Genomic DNA, 8,700 nt, shown 5'->3' with positions numbered 1-8,700 from the left:
TGGCGCCGGATAGAAAGAATCGGTAGGACCGAGTTTGGCTTAGGGTTTAGGTCATATGTGGATATGGGAAAGTAGTTGAGGGTTTTGGAGCATATCACTAAGCACATGAAGCAAGAGGCTCATTAAGCAACACCTCATCCCTCCTTGATAGTATTGGCTTTTCCTAAAGACTCAATGTGATCTTGGATCACTAAAATATAAAATGAAGAGTCTTGAGCTTTTGAGCTTGAGCCAATCCTTTGTCCTTAGCATTTTGAGGGTTCCACTTTCACATCCATGCCATGCCAATCATTGAGCTTTCCTGAAATAATCATCTTGGAATAGCATTAGCTCAATGAGCTATATGTTGTTATGAATTACCAAAACCACCTAGGGATAGTTGCACTTTCAATCTCCCCCTTTTTGGTAATTGATGACAACATATAGATCAAAGCTTCGACAAATGATAATAAGCATGAAATATATCGTCGCTTTGAGAAGTATGTGACAAGTAAGAGCTCCCCCTAAATTTGTGCATATTTAAAATTTGCTTTGGACTGCAAATGCACAAAGAGTTAGAGTCATGGGTTACTCTTCCATGTCACATACATCTTGGTGGAGCGCTTAAAATGATAAGAATGAAATACATGCACTCATCACCAAGAATAGTGAATGATCACATAAGATAGATAAGATATATCAAGCATGCATAAGTGTAGCTTATGATCAAACACATGATCATCAATGTCTCACGAGCAATGACATAGTATCTCAAGCACTCAAAAGCAAACAAAGTTCGAAAAACCACCAAATAAAGCAAGAGAGAAAAAAGCAACACTCTCTCTCTCGAAGCCTATGATCTATACATTTTCTCCCCTTTGGCAACAAGTTACCAAAAAGTTCCTAGAAAATGCATAGTGCTAAGTCGACACTCAGGCTTGATCTTCAGGTGGTGGTGGAGTCCGGAGCACTCCAAGGACGAAGCCTTCTGTAGACGTGGTTGGAGTTGAGGCTGAAGTGGACGCTGGAGCTGGTGGAACTGAGGCTGTAGCTGGTGCAGAAGTGGTGGCTCTGGTGTCAGCAACTGGCACTGCATATGATCTCTGAGCTCTTGGCACTCTGGCAAATGCATCAGTTGTAGTCTTGCCTCTCCTCTCCTGCATGTCATCCTGAAGTTGTTCCACTGCAGACTGAATCTCTGTTACTTTGACATCCAAGTCATAGAACTTTTGTTCCATGATTCTCTCTAAGCTCTGCTGATTCTGAGTGAGGGTGGCCAGTCCTTGCTCAATCCTCAGTGTGGATGCAATCAGTAACCAAGCTGCTCTTGTTTGGTTTTCAAGAAATACTCAGATGCCTCCTCTTGAGTTGGCATCTTGGCAGCTTTCTCCTTCCTTGCCTTCTCCTTCTTTGCTTGTGCTTGTGCAGATGATGGTTCATTCTCAGTCATGACAACTTGATTATCTTCAAAATCTGGACGGATGGGCAGGTGTTCCTTGTCCAATAAGTATATGCCTGTGCCCATCTTTGAGTTGATGAGCTCCTGAATCTGTGGGGCATATCCACAACTCCTCTTCTGGTCTGCTGCAGTCCTCTTGATGGTCTCTACCATGAGGCTCATCACCTTGAACTTCTGTGGCACATCAAATATATGAAGCAAATTTATTGCATGGCCTCTGATCATCTTGTGATCTCCAGACTTGGGCAACAAGGTGTGCCTCAGTATCCAATTGATAGTTGGCAGCCCTGACAGAAGATAGTGCACTGAGCCAAATTTGAAAGTTTCAAGAGCCTCGTTTGGAATTTCCTTGTACATATTGGACATAGAGTTGTGGTCCATCTTCTTCTTGGCATAAATGTCCAAGTCATCTGCTTGCTCCTCTGGGGCATTAATGAGCTGTGCCCACTCAGCAACTGTTGACTGATATCTGGTTCCTTCTGACATCCATACAATCCTCCCATCTGGATAAAAATGTGCTGTGGAGTAGAACTGCATGATAAGCTCCTCGTTCCACTTTGTGAGCTTCTGCCCAACAAAGTCTGCTACTCCACAAGCATTGAAGCTGTCATACACTCCAGGGTAGTGTTCTTCATTGTCCTTGATGTATTGCCAGTCAACCCATCTCATATCACAGACTATTGGCTTCTTATCAAGCAGCACTGTCTCATAGAAGTCCTGCTGTTCCTTGGTGTGAAATCTGTAATCCACAGCAGTTCTTCTCCTTGAAGCATACGGGTCTGCTTCTCTCCACTTCCTCAGCCCTGAGTCTCTCCTGAGCTTCATATCCTCAGCCACAGGATGAGCATCGTTGTGGTCTGGGATCTTGGGCTTGAGTTTTCTGAGAACTTGCTCTTCATCATCTTCTTCAGCAGCTTCAGGCACTGGGGCCTTGTTCTTCTCAGCAGCTGGGATGCTTCTTGTATTCCTCTTTGGTGCTGTCTTGACCTTTGATGCAGCCTTGGGTGCTTCCTTGGGCTTAGATGCAGTAGCCCCTGATTTGATAGCATCACCCATTAGCTTGGGTGCCTTAGGTGCTGGTGCAGCAACCTCTTCTTCTTCCTCTTCTTCCATGATGGAAGCCTTTCCAAGCACTCTGGCTACGGTCTTCTTCACCCTTTCCTTCCTTTTCTTGCCTTCAGCAGCAACTGGCTCTATGGGAGTGGGCTTCTCAGAAATCTTGATTGAAGCTCTGGCCTTTGGCATAGGCTGCCTGCCTGCTGGCCTTTTGATCTTTAACCCTGGCTTTGTGCCCTGAGCTGGCTCAATTCTCTTGGAAGTTGCTTCCTCTTCCTCTGCCACATAATCTTCATCCTCAGAATCTGAAGTTCTCTTCTTCCTCTGTCTGGTGGCAGCTTTTGGCAAATTGCTTGGGGTACTTCTGCTGCCATCATCTGAAGAGCTGGAGGGACTAGTGCCCTCACTCATCTGCACTTGCTGCTCTGACAAGTTCTGGCTGTCACTCTGATCAGACATGTTGCAAACTCTGACTGCTGACCCTGTGAATAGGTTATAGATGAGATAGAGTGGATGAGCATCACAAAATGCAGAGATTTTTGCAAAAGAATGACTCAAAAACTTAGTTTTAGTTTCCCACTGAAATCATCTCGGATCTACCGATTTTTAAACTCGGTGATACCGAAGCAGTTTTGGAACCTAAACTAGTGAACTCGGTCAGACCGAGTCACAGTTCGGTGGCACCGAGACTGCTAGGGTTTCACAGAGTTCCAAAATCGGTCACACCGATAAGTAATTCTCGGTCAGACCGAGTCTCACTTGTGCAATGGCATAAGCCAAATCGGTGGGACCGAGTTTTTCAACTCGGTGGGTCCGAGATGGTTTCGGCGGAAACCTAACCCTAAAATTTTCGAATCAAAACTAATCTACGAACGCATTGACTGGATAGGAGTGTTTCAATCGTGGCAAGAATCATGATGATCACAATGTGCTAAGAATCAGATTGGGGAATAGCACAAAGATCGAGTCCATACCCTAGTTCGGCGGAGACTCGCTACGGCGGCAACGGCGGGGTAGAATTCCGTTGACGGCGATGGAGACCAGCGACTGGAGGCGGCTGGCGGCGAGGAGATGATCCGAAGACCAAGTTGGCAGAGCAGGCTATCGCGCGGGCGAAGGGGTTCGGAGAAATTTCCAAATTTTTGCCCGTGACTATATATAGCCCGACCCTGTCGGTGTGACCGAGTGGAACGACTCGGTGGCACCGAGATGCAAAACTGTATACAATTATTGCAACTCGGTGTGACCGAATGGTTCAAATCGGTTGCACCGAGATCGAAAACATAGATCAACTTAATGATCTCGGTAGGACCGAAAGTAGGGTATCGGTCAGACCGAGAATCATAAAGAGGTTTTGGAAGTTTAAGTCTATGACGAATCGGGGACTCCGAGCGCTCCTCACACAGAGTGGTTCGAATCTGACTTGATCAAATTTTGTGATGTAGCATGAATAGAGTTTGAGACGAGAAAAGCATAGATAGCTAGAGGAGGTTCTTAGGCATTCTTGTCCATCCACTTGGCAAAAGGAAATAAAACCAAACAATCAAAACAACAAGTGGATGTCCTCGAATGAGTAAAATATGCAACCAGCATGCTCACACAATAAGATGGCAAATGAAATATGTGACAAGGCATGCACAACCAATTCTAGCATCTATCAAGCAATTTGCGATGACAAGGTCATCTATATATGAGTATATTGACTTAGGAGTCAAGTGAGAACACTTGATCATAGGTCATACTCATCGTTTAAGCTCAAGTGGGGTTACCACTTTTACATAAAGCATTGTTGTGTTCACATCTTTAGAGTTGCTTTAGCTCAAGTCTTAGAGTAAAGCTCCCCCTAGATGTGATATCCCCCCTTAGAGGGATGAACTAACCTCGGGTTTTGTCGATGATGACTTCATGTAGATGTTGAAGATGTGGATGCTCAATGTTGATGTAGATCACTTGGAGCTATCCATTTGAGTGAATTGCACTTTCAATACCTACATGGGTTAGTCCCACAAGGAACAAACAAGGATATCCATAGACATAGAGTGATGCACACACAAGATGATGTCCATGAAAACTTTTAGGTTACCTTGTCCCTTGTCTTACCAACAAGAGGGTTTGTGACTCCTTGAACTAGTGCAAGATGTGGAAGTTGATTGCACTTGTTCTTGCCAAAATGATAAGAGTGAAGTATGTTGGCGGAGTCACCCTCAAGAACTCTCTAGTTCTTCTTCTTTTGGATCCACACCATCTTGATGGGAATCCTTGGAGTTGTAGTCGTACTTGATGAAGTGGAACTTGAAGTAGTCTTGGGAATCCACTTGACTAAGGTCTTAGGAGCTTCTTCAAATGCATCAATTTCCTCTTGAAGCTTGTCCTTGCCTTTTTGCTTGTAGTCTTGTGGTGGAAGATCATCTTGAGCTTGTGTCCCCTTGAAAGAAGTATCATACTTCTCTTGTTGAGGAACAAACTTTGTCTTGGGGTATTGATCTTCTTCCCACTCAACTCCATTGGCATTGAACTTTCGTTCAAAACCAACACCTTGATTCTTCCGGTGCATTCCTTGCTTGCGCACAATTTCCTCGAATTGCTTACTCCCGGCAAGGCTTTTGTACACTCCTTTCTCTATAATTCCCTTCAATAAGCTATTTTCTTGCTCAAGTGTAACTTGGCTAAGAGAATCATTAGTGGAATCAAGAGAACTACTAGAAGCAACAATATTGGATTTAGCATGATCATTGTTACTGCTAGAGGAAGAATCTTTCTTGTTCTTGTTACTAGACTTGACTTGAGGCATGTAAGTGGATAAGAGTAAACGCTTGGCAATGTAAGAAGAACTTTTCTTGCGGAGATCATCATTGATTGCTTTTAAGAACTCATGCTCTTGCTCAAGATTGAGCTTTTCAAAGCGTAATTTCTCATGAGCTCTTAAAAGTTCTCGATGATCTTCGAAGATAGTTTCATGAGCTAACTTAAGAGTGTTTAGTTCTTTAGTTAGAGCCTCAATCTTCTCCTTATCATTGTCATTCGTTTTATCTTGATTAGCATGATTAATTGACGTTTCATCATAGTATTCATCACTAGAGTTGTCAACAAGCAAATCATCACCTAACAAGTCATCTTCATCACTATTGAAATCAACATACTCGGGGTGTGTTACCTTAGGACCTTTGGCCATGAAGCATCTTCCAATTCCTTCATTTGGTGAGTCAAATATGTCGTAGGAGTTGGTTGACACAAGTGCTAGACCGGCAACACCTTCATCTTGAGTATCTTCGGAGTCGGAGTGATAACTTCTCTCGGAGTGGCTGTCGGAGTCGGAGCCGGATACCCATTCACCAACATGAGCTTGATGTCTTCGTTTTGTGTAGCTCCTTGATGATTTTTCCTTCCTTTCCGAATCCTTGCTTCTCCGTGAGTATCTTCGTTCATAACGATCATCTCTACTCCTTCTCTCTCTTGGTGGTGATTCTTTGCTTCTTCTTTTTGGAGAATCTTCTCTTCTCTTGTAGGGAGCCGTACACTCATTGGAATAGTGTCCGGGTCTTCCACAACTGTAGCAGTTTCGCTCTCGACTAGAAGATCTTTTGTCATTGTAGGACCTTGACTTGAAGCTTCTATCTTTGCTTCTACTCTTGTAGAACTTGTTGAAGTTCTTCACCATTAAGCTCAATTCTTCATTGAAGTTTTGTTTCTCACTTGATGATGTAGGGGCTTCACATGAGGCTTTGTAGGCACCACTTGATTTGTTGTGAAGTTCCTCTTTATCCTTAAGTGACATCTCATGAGCAACAATTCTTCCAATCACCTCCGTTGGCTTGAGATCTTTGTAATTGGGCATCATTTGGATCAATGTGCACACGGTATCATATTTTCCATCCAAGGCTCTTAGAATCTTCTTGATGATGAATCTATCGGTCATCTCTTCACTTCCTAAGCCGGCAATCTCATTTGTGATGAGAGCAAGCCTAGAGTACATTTCAGCGACACCTTCACCATCCTTCATTTTGAACTTGTCAAGTTGACTTTGAAGCACATCCAACTTGGATTCCTTGACGGAGTCGGTACCTTCGTGCATATCAATCAAAGTGTCCCAAATTTCCTTTGCATTCTCAAGACGGCTGATTTTGTTGAATTCTTCGGGGCACAATCCGTTGAAGAGAATATCACAAGCTTGAGCATTGTATTGCAACATCTTCAACTCATCCGCGGTAGCTTCACGGTTTGGTTCTTTCCCATCAAAGAAGTCACCTTGCAAACCAACACACACAATAGCCCAAACGGCGGGGTTATGTCCAAGAATATGCATTTTCATTTTATGCTTCCAACTAGCAAAATTAGTACCATCAAAGTAAGGACCTCTACGGTGATAATTTCCCTCGCTAGACGCCATACTCTCCTAGGTTGTGAAACCAAGGCTATGACCACCAAAAGCTATGGAGATCAAAGCAAATGGAGACCAAAGCTCTGATACCACTTGTAGGATCGAAAGTATGTCTAGAGGGGGGGTGATTAGACTACTTGACCAAATAAAAACTTAACCTTTTCCCAATTTTAGTTCTTGGCAGATTTTAGCTATTGTAGGACAAGTCAAGCAATCATCACACAATTCAAGCAAGCATGCAAAGAGTATATTGGCAGTGGAAAGTAAAGCATGCAACTTGCAAGAATGTAAGGGAAGGGTTTGGAGAATTCAAACGCAATTGGAGACACGGATGTTTTTCCCGTGGTTCGGATAGGTGGTGCTATCCTACATCCACGTTGATGGAGACTTCAACCCACAAAGGGTAACGGTTGCGCGAGTCCACGGAGGGCTCCACCCACGAAGGGTAACGGTTGCGCGAGTCCACGGAGGGCTCCACCCACTAAGGGTCCACGAAGAAGCAACCACCCACAAAGGGTCCGAAGAAGCAACCACCCAAAGGGTCCACGAAGTAGCAACCTTGTCTATCCCACCATGGCCATCGCCCACGAAGGACTTGCCTCACTAGCGGTAGATCTTCACGAAGTAGGCGATCTCCTTGCCCTTACAAACTCCTTGGTTCAACTCCACAATCTTGTCGGAGGCTCCCAAGTGACACCTAGCCAATCTAGGAGACACCACTCTCCAAGAAGTAACAAATGGTGTGTAGGTAATGAACTCCTTGCTCTTGTGCTTCAAATGATAGTCTCCCCAACACTCAACTCTCTCTCATAGGATTTGGATTTGGTGGAAAGAAGATTTGAGTGGAAAGCAACTTGGGGAAGGCTAGAGATCAAGATTCATATGGTAGGAATGGAATATCTTGGTCTCAACACATGAGTAGGTGGTTCTCTCTCAGAACATATGAGTTGGAATTGTGTATGTGTTCTGATGGCTCTCTCCACGAATGAAGAGGAGGTGGAGGGGTATATATAGCCTCCACACAAAATCCAACCGTTACACACAGTTTTCCAATCTCGGTGGGACCGAATCAACAAACTCGGTCGGACCGAAAAGGTAAACCTAGTGACCGTTAGAGATTTTCGGTGGGACTGACATGCAACTCGGTAGGACCGATATGGTTAGGGTTTGGGCATAACGTAATCTCGGTGAGACCGATTACACAAACTCGGTGAGACCGATTTTGGTAATTAGCTAACCAGAGAGTTGGTCAGGCAAACTCGGTGGGACCGATTTGCTCTTTCGGTGAGACCGAAAAGTTACAAAAAGGAAACACTGAATTTACATTGCAATCTCGGTGGGACCGATTCGCTCTTTCGGTGAGACCGAAAAGTTACGAAAGGGAAACAGAGAGTTTGCAATCCCATCTCGGTGAGACCGAGATCCCTATCGGTAGAACCGAATTGCTAGGGTTTGGCAGTGGCTTATGACAAGTGAAACTCGGTGGCGCCGGATAGGAAGAATCGGTAGGACCGAGTTTGGCTTAGGGTTTAGGTCATATGTGGATATGGGAAAGTAGTTGAGGGTTTTGGAGCATATCACTAAGACATGAAGCAAGAGGCTCATTAAGCAACACCTCATCCCTCCTTGATAGTATTGGCTTTTCCTAAAGACTCAATGTGATCTTGGATCACTAAAATATAAAATGAAGAGTCTTGAGCTTTTGAGCTTGAGCCAATCCTTTGTCCTTAGCATTTTGAGGGTTCCACTTTCACATCCATGCCATGCCAATCATTGAGCTTTTCTGAAATAATCATCTTGGAATAGCAATAGCTCAATGAGCTATATG

The sequence above is a fragment of the Triticum aestivum genome, chromosome 7A (genome assembly GCF_018294505.1).
Source record: "Triticum aestivum cultivar Chinese Spring chromosome 7A, IWGSC CS RefSeq v2.1, whole genome shotgun sequence".
NCBI lineage: Eukaryota > Viridiplantae > Streptophyta > Magnoliopsida > Poales > Poaceae > Triticum > Triticum aestivum.
The sequence above is the reverse complement of the archived record's forward strand: the minus strand, read 5'-3'. Positions refer to the sequence as shown.